A 19,433-nucleotide genomic window follows, 5' to 3' on the forward strand; every position below is an offset into this window, starting at 1 on the left:
CTGAAAATAGCCCAGGTGCAACAGAAAGGTGAACCAGGGCAATAGTGGGAGGCAAGAAGGACAGGGGACAGACTTGAGAAGTCATCATTTCATGGACCAGGAAGAAGAAAAAATGAATAGTTCAGAAAGAGAATGGCCCCCAACACCATGCACAGTTACCATGCCACTGTGTGGTAATGCTTAGAGTTCTATGGCTTTGCACAGTTCCACATGGCTTCACATGGTACTTACTGAATCAAGTCTTCACTGCAACCCTGGGGTTCTAGTCCACACTTCTAAGAATCAGGACACTGCATCTCAGGTTCAGATTTGTTCAACTCACATCTTGCGAAAGCAAACTGGAGACTTGAAACTAGGCTTTCTGCCTATATATCTTGGGATTCTCCATCTTACCCTCTGTCCTCCATGCCTTCTAGGACATTACCAGGGTATCATGGAAGAGGCTAAGACTGTGTGAATTGCAGAGTCTAGGAAGTTTGATGGAACAAAAGTCCACCCCTAAAACCCTGGGGGCAGGTCCTGGCCCAGTTTAATTAAGCCTGACTCAGAGACAGACTTTTTAAAAAGTTGCATAAATCCTGATATTAATAATGTTTCTTCATAACCTACATATAAAAGGTCAGAAGGACAGGTTTCTGCTACTATCAAGTCTAGACTTCTGGCCATCCTTTGCGATCCCAAATGGACCTCAGGGCCTCATGCCACACATTGTGTGTGTGTGTGTGTGTGTGTGTGTATGCACATGCATGTGGGTGTATATCTCCTAAATTTCTCCATTGTGAAACATACAGCCCTCTTTCTCTTTTTCCCATATATATACACATGTTCTTAGAGTCCCCAAGGGCTATAACTGCCCCAAGTAATTTTTTCCAAGTCAAAAGCAGCTGGCTGTCTAAGTGATTAGCTGAGAGTGAAACCAACTGCAGGAAACTGTCATGCTAAAGCAAGCCCTTCACGGCCCTCAGACCTTGAGGAGATAATGGTGGAGACTGGGAGCGGAGCAGAACCCCAACTTCTCTATCTGAAGTCACTCTAAAGCTATTTGATTATCAGATCATGTTATAACTAAATATTATCAGGTTTCAGAATCCTTAGTTCCCTGAAGCTCTTGGCCATGTCCCAAACCCAGTGTCACCCCTTCCCTCAGTCCTCCAAACCAGGATTTCTTCTCATCCCCTGAGCTCCACCCTTGATCATACCCTTCTGAAAGATTGTATGGAGTGTCCTTTAGCATTCTGGAGCCTTTCTGTGTATTGAGCTTTGCAAAAGAGAAACAAATCTTGAAGCAATGAGAAATTTGAGTGTGTGGAAAGATTTTTCTCAAGTACGCATTGGCCTCAAGGAGGAAAATGCATCCTTATTAAAATGCTCAATTGGTCACAATAATTTAATTTTTCTAACAATATAATTTAACTTGATCATTCTTCATTTATGTAGAGATTTTTAGAGCACTGTTCTCCCTCCTTCTCTTACTCACTCTCTTTTCTCCTTTCTAAGAGATATGTATTCATCTCCAGGCTTCATTGCCTCAAAAGTGGATGCAAGAACTTCTTCAACTGTTAAGTTACTCCCTGTTCCTGAAAGGAAATAATTGGAACATCACCATCTGCAGCCATCTTGGAGAAAGACATGATTTTGAAGGAAGGCATTCAATTAAATAACATTCTGATTTGAAGTTAAATTGTCCAAGAGCTGACTTCCTCGACAGCTCTGATTCAGGCCTCCTAAAATGTTGCACACTCTGACTCATGCTTCCTTCTGGAAATGACAAAACTTCCTCACCACCCTGATCTAAGCCGTCTGCTCTTGGTCCTCCATGCTCTCAGGAAGGGATTGGGTCGTATGTTACATTTTTTCCATGGTGGGCGAGGAAACCCATCCTTTGTTTTTTCAAAGGGAGAAACATACACACACGTGTGCACACATACACACACACACACACTCATCAAAGAATGACACACTGAAAATTCTGAAAATTAATACCAGGCAGAGCACCCCCACCCTCCACACCCCTGGAAAATAAATAAACACTGTTTAAGAATTGTAGAAACAAGAGGGAGTTGATTTTTTAACCATTTATGCTCCAAAGATTTTTTAAATGTTCAATTTTCTAAAGAAAAAAACATGTAGTAACTTTACAAAGCTAACATGTTTTATTAGTTAAGGTGGTCTGAAAGAGCTTGGATTTTGTAGGTAACTAATAATCAGTGTTGAGCGTCGCTGATCCATTTCCCAGGGAGATTGCATTCCCTGTGTCTCTAAAGAGACACTTGGGGGGAAAGCCATGTTGGGGAACAGAGGAGAGGAAAAGGAGGAATAAGGAAAGGAAGGGATGCAACTGACCAGCAATATTTTTTGGTACTGAAATCTGTTCTAGACTGTTCCACAGCAGCCTCAAATATAAATACGTGCCAATCTGTATCTTACAATGTATAATCCAGCACTCCTTAAAAACACTACTCACTGGAGTGAAAAAAAGTACCCAGAATATTAACTCAGTATACAGATTTACCACGTGGTAAATAAGGATTTATTTTGAGGATAAGAATTTTGAGACCAGAAGTTCAAGGATATTTTTCTATATTCTCAGCTGTAATAAATTAAAATTTTGATAAATGCTATATATATAATGTGTATAAAGTGAAGAATGTCTTGCATATATATTTACATAGCCTCACATTTGTCCTCTCAGAGTGTCTTCAAACATGAAGACTGAGAAGGAGAAAATTGCCTTACACATTCTATCTCTTTTACTTTCCTCACAGCAAAGCTATGGGCATCAGTCTTGAGTTCTATTCTCAGCTCTGCTACTGGGTTATTATGGGCTAGTAATTTAATTGAAAATGGAAGAATGGATCAGATGATTCCCAAAGACCCTTCCAATTTGAAATTCTATGACCCGATACTTTGTTTAACTCCATGGGATGTTTTCTCTTTTCAAAGAAGACACCAAGATGTATTTCCTATTCCTGTTAACAGCTCTTGTCTGTGAGCTGGAAACCCCGACGGCTCTGCCAAGCCCAAGTCCTAGGAGATAAGGCCTAGGAACAGAGTATTCACCTTCCCTACCCTATCTGGACAACCTCTCCACTGATGAGATGGCCCGTGGCCTGAATCTGCGAGAGGTGTGGAGGTCTGCCAGGACCTAGTGGCAGGATCCTTATGCTCATCCTTAATCACTATTAATTTGTGTTTTTTTCATATTACTTTATGAGTAGGTAAGAGAAGTTCCATTCATTCCACACGCATTTATGTGTGTGTGATGTATGTATGCTTAAACCACTGTACTGAACACTGGGGATAGAGCAGAGTTGGGTTTTCCTGAGCCCACTAATAATTGTGCAATTGTGGTTTTGATTAGGGAGACAAAGAGACTCATAGTAGAGATCCACCATGGCCTTTGAAGTTTCACCAGTAATGATTCACTGTTTGAATCTTCTGGGCTTTTTGGACTTTCAGAGCGCTCTATTAAAAAGTTGTTTTAAGTACTCGGAAGGAGGGAGAAGCCCACTCAACGGCTCTGAAGGAATGGGATGCAGAGGAGGAAGAGCTGGGGAGGGGTGAAGAGATATCAGAGAAAGGTGGGTGTAATTAATGAGGGATGTGGATAATAAATAGGTCCCAAGAGGCCAATGTTCATAGAAAACAAAAATTTCAAATGATACATTAAACTAAGATCTGTATTCTGATGGTAGTCTATATGAGTTGCTCAACTGGCCAGCAAACATGGAGCTCTTATTATTTTTCAGGCTCTGTTCCAGATGCTGGAGATCTAGCAATAAGCATGATAACTCTGTTGGACTAGAGGAGCTTAATATGTAGAGAGAGAAAGAGGGGAAGGGAGGGAGGAAAGAAGGAGAGAGATAATTTTCAGAGCTTAATAATGGCCAACCACTAAGAAAATAAAAGAGAAAGATAGTACAGGTTGTGAGCGGGGAATAAGGAAGGAGGTACTCTAGTCAGGGTGGTCACAGGAATATTTTGTAGGAGCTAGGGCCTGAATAATGACATAGAGGTTAGCCTTGTAGATTTCGGAAGGAAGAGTTCTGACTTGAAAGAACAGCAAATGCAAAGGCCTTAATGACCTGCTTAAGGGTCAGAAAGAAAACCAGTATGACTGGAGCACAGTAGATAAGGAAAGAGGGTGGTAGAATATAAGGCTGAAGAAGTAGGCAGGGGCTAGCTCATGCAGGACCAGCTGATGTAATAATAAGAGCAGCTAACATTTATGACATCCTTGGACAGTGCTAACTACTTTCTAGGGATTTGCTTCCTTTCTGCTCACATCTACCTCATGAGATTGTTGCTATTTCCAGTGGTCACACAATCAATGGTAGGTGCTAGAGCTGAGATGTGACCCCACAGGGGTCTGACCCCAAACTGATTTTCATTCTCAAACAATTTATTGCTACATCAAATATATAAGTGGCCTTAAAAACCGTTTTGGGGACACATGAATGAAGCATGCTCAGCAGCATCATCCATCATAAGGTCTAGAAGGCACTGTGAAAGGGATCCTCTTTGTATTAGTCCGTTCTCACATTGCTATAAAGAAATAACTGAGACTGAGTAATTTATAAAGAAAAGAGGTTTGATTGGCTCATGGCTCTGCAGGCCGTACAGAAAGCATGACGCTGGCATCTGCTCAGCTTCTAGGGAGGCCTCAGGAAACTTACAGTCATGGTGGAAGGTGAAGGGGAAGCCAGCACTTCACATTGCCAGGGCAGATGCAAGAGAAATGGGGGAAGGTGCCACACAATTTTAAACAAACAGATTGCATGAGAACTCACTCACTGTAACAAAAACAGTACCAAAGGGATGGTGTCAAGCCATTCATGAGAAATCCACCCCCATGATCAAATTATCTCCCACCAGGCCCCATCTACAGCACTAGTGATTACAATTTGACATGAGATGTTGTGAGAACACAGATCCAAACCACATCACTCTTTAAAAGTCTGTGTAAGAGTGGAGAATGGTGGCTGGGAGTACTGTCACTGTGTGGCTGCTTTGTCTACTTCCTATGGGTAAAATGTCAATTTCCCTTCCTTCACTCACACTCAACCCCCATACCACACAACACCACCCAATATGGTGCCAAACTGACTCTGACATCTCTTTAGAAGCATTCCCTGGAAGCACTGGAGAAAGGCAAGAAACATGCTGGACAGAGCATCAGAAGCCCTTGAGTTGGACTTACTCCTGCCTTGATAACACTGAAGAGTTGTTGAAAATAATCATTTATCTTTTTCAGCTTCCCTTTTCACACCTATGAAACAAGATTGTTCCTATTTGGAATAATGTAACAGTAGGCAGAGGTAACTCAGGAGCCCCCAGGAGATGCTATAAACTTGATACTTTAAAGGAACTCATCATGTTAACTGGCTGAACTGCTATCCTTAGACCCCACTGAAATTTGCAATGTGACTGCTATAGTAAGCAGAATAATAGTCCCCAAAAATGTCCATGTCCGAATCCCTGGAACCTATTTATGAAAGTGTTATGTTACATGGCAAAAGGGGCCTTGAAGATGTGATTCAATTAGGGATCTTGAGATGGGGAAATTAGCATGGATTATCAAGGTAGGTCCAATGTAATCACAAGGGTCCTTACAAGAGGGAAGCAGGAGAGTTAGTGTCAGAGTGATACGATGTGAAAAGGACTTAACCCACTGTTAATGGCTTTGAAGACAAACAATGATGCCACAGGCCAAAGAAGATAGGCAGCCCTAAAAGCTGGGAAAGGCAAGGAAATGGATTCTTCCCTGACGGCCTCCAGAAGAAACCATCCCTGCTGACACGTTGACTTCAGCCTACTTAGACTGATTTTGGATTTCTGGCCTCCAAAATTGTAGGATAATAAATTCGTATTGTTTGGGGCCACTGAGTTTGTGATAATTTGTTACAGCAGCAACAGGAAACTCACACAGTTGGCCTGAGCTTTGACAATGCCAGTATTAACATTTTATCATAAAGTCTCATGACAAAAAAAACTCGGAGGAAAGTTTGAAATTTGTGCCTCACAACTTGGTTCCTTAAATTTGTGCATTGGTTTCTGCATTGATTCATTCAGACATTGTAAAGAGTCATTCTCCCCCACACCTTCACCCCTGTTATCCTGATTTCTTCTGCAACATCAGGTTTCTGTCACTTCCTACCTCATAAGACACTGTTCTGCAGAGGGAAAACATAGCTGAATCAAAAAGAAAAATCCATCCATATGCAAGAGTATTTGAGTTCAGTTTTAGAGAAATGTGCCACGTATAAGCCCCATATCTGTTCTGTGAAGGACGTGACACAAGAAGGCGACTTTTCTCTGTGTCTCTTGAATGGAATTCCGTGAAAGTACAGAATTTTCTTTGGATTCCAGAGCCATGTGCAGTATATATTGACAGATCTTATAATGCTCATTCATTAGCTAAATACAATGAGAGCTGTGAGGGCTTTAAAGCAGAGCTGTAGCCTCCTAGGTCAGTTGGGGGGCATTTTAAAGGAATCACTGAACTCCACCTGTTATCAGAGTAAACATCTCAGAAACAGGATATGGTAGGGGTCAGTCCTTTGCTAAGTTAAATCAGGTCCTCTTTGAATCCCTGTAAGTTCTCTCATGTCTGTAAATGAATATAGAAAGGCTGTTTCCTCCCGACACCACCTTGGAGAACTGAAGAATAGACTTATCGGTCTATCTCTGTGAGAAGAGCTGGGCTGCTCAACTTCTGAGGCTGGACACATGAGTTCCATTTCCCATCAGCTTTTGAGCTATGCCAACATTTATTGAAGCTCTGAAGCTACAGTTGCTATAGAAACCAACCAAGTAGGCCAGGTACAGTAGTTCATGCCTGTAATCCCAGCACTTTGGGGGGCCTAGTTGGGTGAATTGCTTGCACCCAAGAGTTCAAACCAAGCCAGGGCAACATAGCAAAACTCTGTCTTTACAAAAAAGTGCAAAAATTAACCAGGTATGGTGGCAAGTGCCTGTAGTCCCAGCTACTCGGGAGGCTGAGGTGGAAGGATCTATTGAGCCCAGGAGGTTAAGCCTGCAGTGAGCCGTGATCATGCCACTGCACTCAAGCCAGGATGACAGAAGGCGATCCTGTCGAAAGAAAGGGAAGGAAGAAAGAAAGAGAGAAAGAGAAAGAAACCAGTGAGATGCTGATATTCTTAGATCGTGCCACCTCACTCCAGCCAGGATGACAGAATGAGATCCTGTCAAAAGAAAGAAAGAGAAAAAAGAAAGAAAGAAAGAAAGAAACCAAGGAGATGCTGATATTCTTAGATAAGATAATTAAATAATTTGAAAGTAATTATCTACATCAAATGAAGATTCTGTGTGAATTACACACTGTGGATTTCTTTCCAACCTAACACTGGGTAGCAAATGCTGCAGTTTAATGTCCTGTAAGAAAGTTCTTCTTCAGCTTTTTTGAGTTTAAAACAGTAACAGTCACAGGGATTTTTTAAGACATAAAGCCTTTTTTGTTTTCAAGTTAAATAGTTGACTAAATTGCCTTCATACATCAAAAAAATCTTTTAAAAAAAGACTGACCTTGAAAGATCAATATAATTTTCCCTTCTTGTTATTGTTATAACAATGTATTCCCTTCTTGTAATTTGTTATAACCTCAAATTACAATCCCATTTAAACTTCCCTTTTCTTTGAAACAAATCAGAAGCAGGAAAAATAAACTAAAATGTTGGTGCAAATATGGTGCACTTTTAGAAGTGTAAAAAAGTCTGCATGTACACAATTTCTAAGTATTACAAGTATCTTAATTTTTTTCAGAAAGCTGAACTCAAAGGAAATCTACTCAACCTTTAACCAAAACATTCTCATATTTGCTTGTCTCTTCTTCATTCTCCACAATTGGAATGCAACAAGCATAATTTTTTTAGTGAATTCCTGCCTTGTAAATCAAAGATATTGGTGATGTTCCTTTATGTATCAAATTGCGTAATAACGATCCCATATCCTTTAAGAGTTTGTAGCATGTTGAGAAAATTGTGGATACTTAGATGTTAAATAACATCTGCTCGATCCAGAAGTTTTCACTAAATCTAGGAGCCTTTTTTAAAAGGCTTTTTAAGTGGTCAAGGTACATTAAACCTGGAACTAAAAGGTCACTAAGAGGTTGCAAGACACTCAGATTTTCAATGAAGTGTGATTCCCTTCTGGAAGACACATGGGTGAGAGAAAAGTATCAGTGCTGATTATCTCTGCACAAATATTTTTAGGGAATGGAGGAGGGATGTTTTGGTGGACAAGGCCCTTTAAGACCAGAAATAACAACTTAAGAGCTGCAGGCTGATCCAGGCTACAGACACCAGACACACGCAAACACACACATGCACATGTGTATATATAATACGCAAATATATACATATATATGTGTATATATATTAGATACATATATACTACATATATATATATATATAAACCTGCATGATGTGTTAAAAACATTTTAAATTACTTGCCACTACTCGAAATCCAGGACTGAAATCTGGATTTGCCACTTCTCTTGAAGATCTGGCCCCGAGGGCCACGTTCCCTTGTAGTAACAGCTGACCATCAGTCTCCCTGACCCAGCCTCACTGTTTTGTATTCCCTGCCCCACCTATATGTAGGCTCATGGGTTGGTAAGCCCAGCTTGGTGTGTGGGGAAATCCGGCTGTTGCTTCTCTGGTAATTCCAGAACATTCATGTCTGCTGATGGTTCTGCTAACTGGGAACTCTCGGTCCTCCATGTCCTGGGTGAGAAGTGTCTCCGCTCAAACCCCTCTTGGGAAAATTCTAGGAGTTCGTAGTGAAATTGAAAAAATGGAGAGGTCTCGTTGGTACACAGGGAATGCTTAATGAGACCATGAGTAGGTCCTAGTCTCCACAAGTGTTTTATCCTGTGCTGATATTTAAGCTAAGACTGGCCATTAGACAAAATATGAAGTAGATGAAGTTAATCTTTACTGTTCACACTCTCCCTTATTATCTCCTTGGAGGAATTCATCCCTAACCAATCAAATGCCCTGTTCACTAACACAACATCGCTCTCAGTTCTTCAATGGCTTCCCATCATATTAGAATAAAATCCAAAGTCCATACCATAACCAACAAGGCTCTACATGATCCAGTCCCTGCTACCATTCTCTTCCTCCCTCATTGTGCTCTAGGCACACTGGCATTCTTGCTATTTCCCAAACACACCAAGCGGGCTCCCATCTGAGGGCCTTTGCTCTTGCTATTCTCCAAGCCTGGAAATTCCTTCCCATAGGCAAGGATATGGCTGACTTCTTTACCCCACTTAGGCCTCTGTTCAAATCTCGCCTTTCCAGAGGCGCATTCTCTGACTGCCCGTATAAATAGCCCATTTTCCCATCAGAGTCCATCATTCTCTACCCCTTTGCCTTGCTTTATTTTCATATCCTTTAGCATTAATTCAACACTCTATAGGAAGTTCTTACTTTGTACGGTAGTAGGGGACCATAAAAACGGCCATGCAAGCTGAAATGATCTAAAGCATCCATAATAATCGATGGGAGAAATAATAATTGCTCCATGAATGACCATTAAAAATTTTTTGTCAAAACAATAAAAACCTTCTTACTATTGGCTATAAATGTATAGGAAAATGAAAAAAAATAAGATGAATATTTATTTACTAAACTGTAATTTAAAACACTAGAGATATTGGGAATCAAAATGTTTTCATTTCTTTGTAGAAAACATCAGTTGAATGGACATTTCTCAAAAGAAGATATACAAATGGTCAATAAGCACTTGAAAAGATACTGAACATCACTAATCATTATGGAAATGCAAATCAAAACCACAATGAAATACCACTTCAAATTCATTAGGATGGCTACTACAGAAAAAAAAAAAAAAAAAAAGAGTAGGAAATGTTTGTGACTATATGGAAAAATTGAAACTCTTGCACATTGCTGGTGGGATGTAAAATGGGGGAGCCACTGTGGAAAACAGAGTCACAGTTTCCCAAAAATTAAAGCAGAATTATCATATGATCTAAGAATTCTACTTCTAGTTATCCACCCGAAAAAGTTAAAAACAGGGACTTGAACAGATATTTCCACACCAATGTTTGTAGCAACATTATTTGTTTTTGTTTTTGTTTTGAGATGGAGTCTCACTCTGTTGCCCAGGCTGGAGTGCAGTGGTACAACCTTGGCTCACTGCAACCTCCACCTCCTGGGTTCAAGCGATTCTCCTGCCTCAGCCTTCTGAGTAGCTGGGACTAGAGGCACACACCACCACACCCAGCTAATTTTTAAAAAAATATTTTTGGTAAATACGGGCTTTCAACATGTTGGCCAGGCTGGTCTCGAACTCCTGGCCTCAAGTGATCTGCCCTCCTCAGCCTCCCAAAGTGCTGGGATTACAGGCGTGAGCCACAGTGCACGGCCTTCATAGCAGCATTATTTACAATAGACAAAAGGTGGGAACAACCCAAATGGATAAACAAAATATGGTATATACATAAAATGGAATACTGTTTAGCCTTAAAAAGAAATGAAATTCTAATACATGGATGAAGCGTAAAGATATTATGCTAAGTGAAATAAGCTAGATACAAAAGGGCAAATACTGTATGATTCTACTCATATGATTATATTCATATGAGCACAGTCAAATTCGTAGAGACAAAGTAAAATAGAGAATACCAGAGGCTGGGAGGAGTGGGGGAAGAGGGAATGTTTCATGGGCACAGAGTTTCTGTTTGGGGTGACGAAAAAGTTGTGGACATAGATGGTAGTGATGGCTGCACAACAATGTGAATATACTTTTACATTGTGAATGCCACTGAAAGATACACTTATAAATGGTTAAAATGGTAAATCATATGTTATGCATGTTTTGCCACAATTAAAAAACTTATCAAGAGTAGTTTTACAGTATGGAGATTTCTCAAAAGCTAAAAATAAAACTACCATTCTATCCAGCAATCCTACCCTTGGAATAACTACCCACCCCCCCAAAAAAATCAACATATCAAAGAAATACCTGCATTCACATGTTTATTGCAGCAGTATTTACAATAGCAAAAATATGAAATCCAACTAAATGCCCTTCAGTGGTAAACTGGATGAAGGAAATATGGTATATATACACAATGGAATATTATTTGTCTATAAAACAAAATGAAATCCTGTCATTTGCAGCAACATGGATGGAAAAACTGGAGGTCATAAGGCACGAAAAGACAAATATCAGATGTTCTCACTTATATGTGGGAGCTAAAAAATCTGATCACATAGAGGTAGAGGGTGGAAAGTTAGAGAATAGAGACTGGAACTGGTGAGGGGAGTGGAGAATGAAGAGTTGATTAATGAGTACAAATATACAGTTATATAGAAGGAATAAATTCAGTGTTTGCTAGCAGAGTAGGGTGACTATAGTTAAAAATGTGCTGTACCCAGGAGATGGACACCGTAAATACCCTGACTTGATCATTACACGCTATATACACATAACAAAATTTTCCATGTACCACATAAATTTGTACAAACTACAAAAAGAGTAGTTTGAGCAGTGCTTGCTTCTTTCTTCTCTTCATAAAACCTACAATGCAGAAAGAATGTTTTTTAACACTCCTTGGTGAATAGCCATCCTCCTTTCTAAGTTTATTGGATCAGCTTCCAATATTTGTAGCTTGCATTTTCAATGTCATGAAATATCTCTGAGAGCTCTTTTAATGTGAAGTTTTTCACCAGTGTTCCTTCCTCTGGGATATATTCATCTCTTTCACCACAAAATCCCTTTTTCATTTGTGTTCGTAAGTTTGCCCTCACTAAGTTTCTCTGGCTGCATATCAAGAGCCTCTCAAACAGCAGCAGTGTGTCCACATTGCCATGGTCAACTATTTCTTCTACAACTCCATTTACCTTTTATTAGAAGCCCATAAAGTTACTTGCGTGGCATAGGAAAACTGCCTCCCATACTGCGGGCGTACTACTTGCTGTTACTTCCTGCCGCGGTGCTTGAATGTGTTCAAGTACGTGTCTTATGTCATATTTCTTTCAAAACTCAGCTAAAGAAATGGCATGATTTCCAGTTAGAGCATTCCTAGTCTGTCTGAAAGTACATCTAACACGCTTTCAAATTTGAAATAACTCCGTAGTCCATTGGATGGACTAATGAAGTTGTGTTTGGGTGTAAAAAGCAAATTTTCACATCTCCATTTAAGAGAATCAGGTTGACCTGGAGTGTTATCCAACAGTAGTAGTGCTTTAAAAGTTCAATTATTTTGCCTACAGTATCTCTCTACCACTGGGAGACAAAGAGGCAACACAGCTACAGGCTTTGCTTTCCTTGTGTGAACTGAGTAACAGATGCACAGTGACCAATCACTGAATGATTTCGAAAGAAGTAATGCGATTGGTCACTGATTATGATGAACATTTGTCACTTACATAGCCATTTGTGGCCTGGAGAGTTAGCAATGAAATTTGCAGCAGCTACTCACAATTAATATGCCGTGGTGACTAAAATTTGAACTGTTTTGTTGGGAACCTGGTGTTAACTAAACCATGGTAATCAAAATTCATGCATATCAAAACAATGCAAATTGAGAATTATCTGCATTATGTATTTCTTTGCTTATTATATTTCCCCTACTAGAATGTAAGCTACATGGGATGCAGACTTAGCCTATTTTGTTTACAGTGGTATTCACAATGCCTATACCAAAGTGTAGCACACAGTAGGGGCTCAATAAATACTCGTAGACAAGAAGAAAGGGAAAGAAAGAGAATGAAAGACAGGAAGGAAGAGAGAAAGATGTAAAAATTATCTAGCTAGATCAACTTTCATATGAAGATGGTGCCCAGAGAAATGAAATCACTTTCCCAAATGTACCCTGCACTTCAAGGCTTCTGATTTGGGGTTTGAAATGTAACCCCTAACCCCCATTGTTCCTCTCTCTCTCTCTCCCTGTCTTTGCCTTTCAGTTTATGCATTCGCATGAAGATGTGAGTAATAACGTCGTAGAGGCCTTAATCACTTGACCTTTGAGGGAGGATTAGAGCATTACCCAAGAAGGCCACAGCCCTGTGGTGGTGATGGTGGGGGCTGACATTAGGGCCTTCCCAGACTCCCTAGTATCAGACCACGGAGGCTGCTAATTCTTAGTCTATGTCAAGCTATTTGCATTTTCTTTCCTAAATGTCCTTGTTTGGTGCTACTGTCAGAGGGTACAGGATGCTGGGGTTTTTCTCCTTGTAGCTCGCTCCCCTGAAGTTGGGTTTCTAATTTACTCAACGGGCTCCAGTGTCTCAGAGCAGATGGGGCAGCCTGGCCAACTGGGAGAGGAAAAGGCTGATGGGATGAAAAACTTCTGTTTCTGTGACTAAGGACTTAGTCAGCTACCTGGTTTAGGATGTACTATTTGTCAGTAAGTAGATCTGGAGGAAACAGCACTCATTCTGGCTAGAGTAATGGTTTTCAGTGCATTTTTTACTCATGAAATTCAAAAAGAACAGGGTGCCAGTTCAACCTTGTGGTTGAGGTTATGAATGAAAAAGGAAGCTTAAATTACCCAGGGAGGCTGTCCCCTTAGTCACAGTTTCAGAGCATTCCAGACTCCTGTGTCAATTAAAGCATATTGAACTTCAATAAAATACCAAAAAGGCAAATAATGGTCTTTTTGGAGAGCTCCCTTTTGCCCTACCCTTTTGATTGTATTCTATCTCTCTCCCCTCTCCCTCCACCTCCTCTCTCTTTTCTCTCTCCCTCTCTTCCTCCCTTCCTTCCTTCCCTCCCTCCTTCCCTCTCTTCTTTCTTTCTTTTCTTTCCATTCTTTCTTTCTTCTTTCTTTCTTTCCATTCTTTCTTTACTTCCTTCTTTCCGTCCTTTTATGGAAAAAGTAGCTGTTCTTTATAAGAATAAAATCACTTAAGTAATTAATTGGAAATGACCTTAGCTGATCTAAAGGTTCTAAATCCAAGCTCTATGTAAACAATTGATTATATATTTTCTTTCATTTTCAGACCCTTTGCCTTTTGACTTTCTCTCTCCATCTTCTTCCCTCTCTCTTGTACCCTCAGATCACCACACTTTGGACCTCTCACGAATGGTTTGAGCCTGAGGCATGAATCGAGCTTGACTCCCTTGAGGAAGAGTTGTGAGGGGTCAGTGGTGCCTGAAACTTTTCTTGTTAGATACTCTTACAGAAGGTTTGGTGAAAAGAATTAGTTGGCCAGAATTAGTCTTGGTTTGGTACATTTCCAATATCTGTGCTTTTCCTGGTTGTCATTAGCATAAATATTTGAGAGTCAACATTGAAAGAATTTGAAAAACGTATTGACCGAAGATTTTTGTCACAAACACTCCATTTCAACTGGCATCTTTCACTCTTTGAAAGGTCTCTCATTTTAAATACCACTTTCTTCTTTCGTCCTATTGAATTTCAATTATGTGCAACGCCCTGTGGGGAGACACAAAGATGGATAGGACACAGTTCTTACCCTTACTACCAAAAACCATGCAGGGAGATAAGATTCAGGCTGGCAAAAAGCTAAATAAAGGCAAGGCTAAACTAATAGTTAAAAAACTCTAAACAAGAAAGGGTCCGTGGAGGCCCTGTTTAATTTTCAGTTTACCACCACAGGCAGAAAATATCAAAGGAGGTCTGAGGAAAAAGGAATGCCCTGGGGGTTGTGGTAAGGCCAGGATGGAAAGAGGAGTTCAGATCAGAGATGCATGGGGAAAAATTTGGAAGGCAGAGTTGCAGGGGAAGGTATTTTAGGGGGAAATCATTTGGGCAAACAGGGCCACCACGTGCAGTTGTGCAGGTTGTGCAGGCTACGCAATATACAACTCTAGGGGTTGCCATTCACATCAAAATCTCTGTGTAGAAAACAATCTGTGTGACCACTGGTGACAACCCTGGGACAAAAGTCTAAGAGATATACAGTGCAAAACCTCTGTGGACATAAGAAGTAGACGTGTTACCATGATGTAAGTCCTGAGAGGGCAGGGACTGAGTCTTATCTTTAGATCTTCAGAGCTTTGCAGTGTCTGGCACATATTAGGTATACGAGACGTGTTTCGCAAATAAATGAACTCAATCTTGCCCAATCCCCACCAGTTGGTTGTATAAATGAGGGTGAGGTCACAGAAGGGGGATAACTCAGATTTCTTTGACAACTCTGGGTAATGTTGAGTCTCAGCACCAAAAGTGTCCCCCTCCCAAATCATTCTAGTTACTTCCAGGATCTTACAGAGAGTTTAATCTGTGTTTCCATACTATCCTCTCTTTTTCTTCCATTCTGGTCTTTATCTAATGTTTTGAGAGGGACAGCACTTCAGTCATGCCCACTCTGCAGACCACCACCCTCTCTGTGAGTATGGTGTACCTTCCTAGGTGCTTTCCTCCAGTGTCTGCAAAGCTGCTACAACAGAGACCATGATGGTGTCATGGTCCCTTCTGACCTCTGGGATTCAAGTCTTATTGATTCTACAGAGAATTGTGGAGAATGGCCTTTTGCCCTCCATGGTCATACACATGGACATGAGGCTGTGTCATGTTTCTCATATCTGATACAGCCCTCCTTAAAACAATGTCTTCAGCTTCTGCCTGCCTCAACACTGAGCAAAAGATGAACACTATGCAGCTCTTTCTACCCTCCACCCCTGTGTTTCTGCTCTGGCAAAAGGAAACACGATGAAAAGCATGGGGCATGTATGGGAACATGAAACATTTTAGTTTGGATGAAGCAAGAGGTATATACAAGTGAATGTGGGCAAAACCTGGCCCCAACGGAGACTGAGTCAAATAGTGAGGACGGATGCTTGCAAACCCATAAACACTAGTGGAAAACCATCTAAAAGCTATTGGGGGGGGAGCCACATTTTTAAGTATGAAGAAAAATATTATTATGACTGGTGCTGCGAACTTAGTGTGGCCCCACCAAAATCATACGTTGAAGCCCTACTCCCCAGTGGGATAGTATTTGGAAGAGGAGTCTTTGGGAGGTGATTAGGTATTGGGGGATGGAGCCCTTGTGAATGGGATTAGTGCCCGTGTAAGATGAGGTATGAGATTGATGATCCCTCTCTTACCATCTGAAGATACAATAAGAAGGCAGCCTTCTGCAACCCAGGAAGAGAGCCCTAACCAGAACCCATCCATGCTGGCACCCTGATATCGGACTTTCAGCCTTGAGAAGTGTGAGAAAGTAGGTGTTTGTTGTTTAAGCCACCCAGTCTGTGGTATTCTGTTATAGCAGCTCAGGCTGACTAAGACAGCTGGCTAAAGATATAACGAAAGTCTAAGCAGAATAGGACAGCAGAGTTACACAAACCTAGGTCTGGGTCTCATTGACCTTGGTTAAGTCACTTAACCTCAGGGACTCTTAGTTTCCTTATCTGTAAAAGAGTCATACTACCCATCTCTCAGGTTCTTTTCTAAGAATAGTGCTTATGAAATGCTTAGTACAGAACCTGGCACATAGTAAATATCCAATAAAATGGCCACCAAAAACTAGTGTATTGTAAGGCATTCTCACTTCTAAGGTAATGTTTCATCAGACCATATAATAAGTAAGCAAAAGTATAATTTGGTAGTTTTACTGGGCTCCTCGCGTTCTCTTTTCCCAACCAATGGCCCAGAAATTAACTAGGGAGTCAATTTGATTAATTAATTCACAGCCTGGTGGCAACACCTGTTTTTCTTCCATACATTCCATAAAGAGGGAAAGTAGAGAATGACTGGTAGTAGAAGTTCAGGGATCAGTAGAAGTTTGGAACAAGGGTGGTGGTCTTTTGAGTGTGAGCCTGTTCTCCCTAACCCTTCATACCACATCCTTAAGGTGATTCATTGTTCCACACAGTGAATTTTGGATACAAAAGACTCAAGGCTTTTACTCCATTGAGCATTCTGTGCATTTCAGTCAAAGGATTCATTGCAGAAGCCTCACACTGGACATCTGTAGACATGGCCTGTAGTTGCCCATCCACCATTGTTTTCAGGTGCTCATTTCCCAGAAGACAGAAAGCCCCGACTTCCAGGACAGGCTCCACTTGCCAAGAATTGCTAAGCTCTTTGAAGATCAGCTTCTATCTTATCAAGTACCTTCCAAATATTCTCAGATGGATGACAACAGTCTCTCCTCTCAGGGTTGTGTTTGCAAGTTTAGAAGTTTCTGAAGAGAGTTACTATTGCATATTTTTATTGCCATCAACAACTTCCAGTAATATACAGAAGAAACTTTTAAAGCATGTGATGGCAAATCCTGACCATTTTGCAACCTGTGTTATATTTAAGAATCATTCATCCCAGGTAGCACTACAGCAAGAGCAAGAAGTTTCTTGGTGCTGTCTACTTCTATGAAAGACACAAAAACCACCAAATCTGGTCTCAGTCTGAAAACTAAGTGGCTATGCCACCGAATATCTGACACTGAAATACATGGAACCATGCCATGTCTGAGGGATTTCCTGAATTAGGATTTGGGAAAACTGGGCTCTTCATTTTCTCTGCCTACATCTTGTAGCCTGGGGAAAGGGAGCTTCCTCACAATATATAACACTGTCTGCTCACCTTGGACCATCTTAGTTAAGGAAGGAAAGAACTTAATTAGAGCTTTGGACAGATTGACATTAACAAAGGTGTCCACCAATAATTCTCAAACATGTAGTCCTTATGAACACAAATGTTGTAGCCAATATTTCTGACATTTCAGGAGATTGGGAAATGCCAGCGGGGTTCTACTGCCTGAGGCAGCACCTCCTCTGAGGAAGTCCTCCGGAAGTGGCAAGTGTTTTCTTTTCCACTGCTTAAAGGCCACATCAAATCACTTCTTCCTCAAATAGATCTCACTTTCACAGGCTCATAAAATGGCCAAGTCAGAATGTGTCTTGGTTTATGAAGCCAGCTAATGGTGTGAGGGTGACTCAGGCTTTCCCAAGTTCCCCTGCTTATTCAGTACCAGGAATATTTAAATCAGAGCTGACCTTAAAATAGCAACTCTTTGAAAAGGGCTCGGCATTGACTCCTGAGACTCTTTCAGATGCTCTTCTTACTTTTCTGTTCCAGTGGTCACTGCTTAGAAAGTCTGTAGACAGTATATGTCTGTGTCTGATTTTTTCATTTTGACTGAAGAACATTATTACACTGTGTAAAATTCTAGAATTCATGACAACTGATGAGAATACCTTAACTCCCTTTGCCCACTGAGAGAATAGAGAATATTACGGCAGACTTTTATCTCCTGCACTGGCATACTCAGAAATTGGCCTGCATGAATATCTTTGCTTGGTAGATATTTGAAGTACAAAATTCTCCATTAAAGTTTTCCAGAGAACAAGAATGTCATATTATTTTATGCTCATTCTATGCACCATGATCAAACCAATTGTGATCATTCTAACTATGGCATTGTGCCATCGACTCTTAGACCTCTCTCTTGAGGTCCAATTTCCTGTTCTATCTCTCCACATGAGTGATCCGTTAAAAACCCTAAACTCAGTGGAACTAAAAGCTAATTCAAACCTATTCTGTCTTCTGTCTCCATCTCAGTTAATTACATGACATCTGCCAGTTCTCTCAAATTGAAAAACCTAGAGGCATTTATCCTTATGTCTCCCTCTCATTCATTCTCAACATGCAACCGGTCACTGTACATTTTCAGTTCTCTTGCAGAAATGTCTCTTGAATTAGTCTGCATCCTCCCCGTCTGAGTTCAGGGACTAGTATCCTTTCTTGGAAGATTTCAGCAGCATCCTGTGGAGCCTTTTGCCACCTGCCTCCTCTAGAGAGCCCAAAAACCCACATCTGATTATGTTATTTCCATGCTGTGAAACTTCAGGTTCTTGGGAGACACTGGCTTAGCACTCAGAGTTCTTAGGCTGGCTCCAATCACCTCTGTAGCCTAATTTCCTGCCGTGCCACCTTCCAGCCCCTAGACCCCATCCACAGTCAGCTTTTTACCACTCCAGAAATAGGACTGGCCTTTTTCCCCACACTCACCTTGGCCTAGCTCTTTACCTCTCTTTCAAATGCTTCTTCCTTCCCATCTCAACCTAGCCAAACGCCAGTCACTCTCCAATACTCACTTCAAATGTTTTCTCCTGAGAGAAGCCTTCCTTGATCTGTTCCCCAGCCCTGCCCCAAGTTAATGACTCTGCCCTCCACAATGCTTCAGCATTTTATTCAGGCCTCTACAATAACAGAACTCCCACCCACCATATGTACATACATTGTAGGAGGTTCCCTGTCATTTTATCCCTGGCATTCGATAACATTTGATAGATGGACTAGTAGACAGATAGATGGATGGGTTGAGTGGTAAAGTTTAAATGCAGGAGTGTGGGCCAACATCAGAGAGAAGACACTGTAAGAAAATGGACAAAAGAGAAAAGAAATCAGAAATCATGCCACTTCATTTATTCACTTCTAATTTTTTATTCAATTCATTCATTTTCCT

At 40.8% G+C, this 19,433-nt stretch overlaps 1 pseudogene; it reads right to left on the reverse strand.

Moving 5' to 3' along the window:
* The window catches only part of LOC102114851 (keratin, type II cytoskeletal 8 pseudogene), a 78,548-nt pseudogene extending 75,378 nt beyond the window's left edge, over positions 1–3,170 (reverse strand).
* Between the last annotated feature and the right edge of the window lie 16,263 nt (positions 3,171–19,433).

This window comes from Macaca fascicularis, chromosome X, assembly GCF_037993035.2.
Source record: "Macaca fascicularis isolate 582-1 chromosome X, T2T-MFA8v1.1".
NCBI classification, from domain to species: Eukaryota; Metazoa; Chordata; class Mammalia; order Primates; family Cercopithecidae; genus Macaca; species Macaca fascicularis.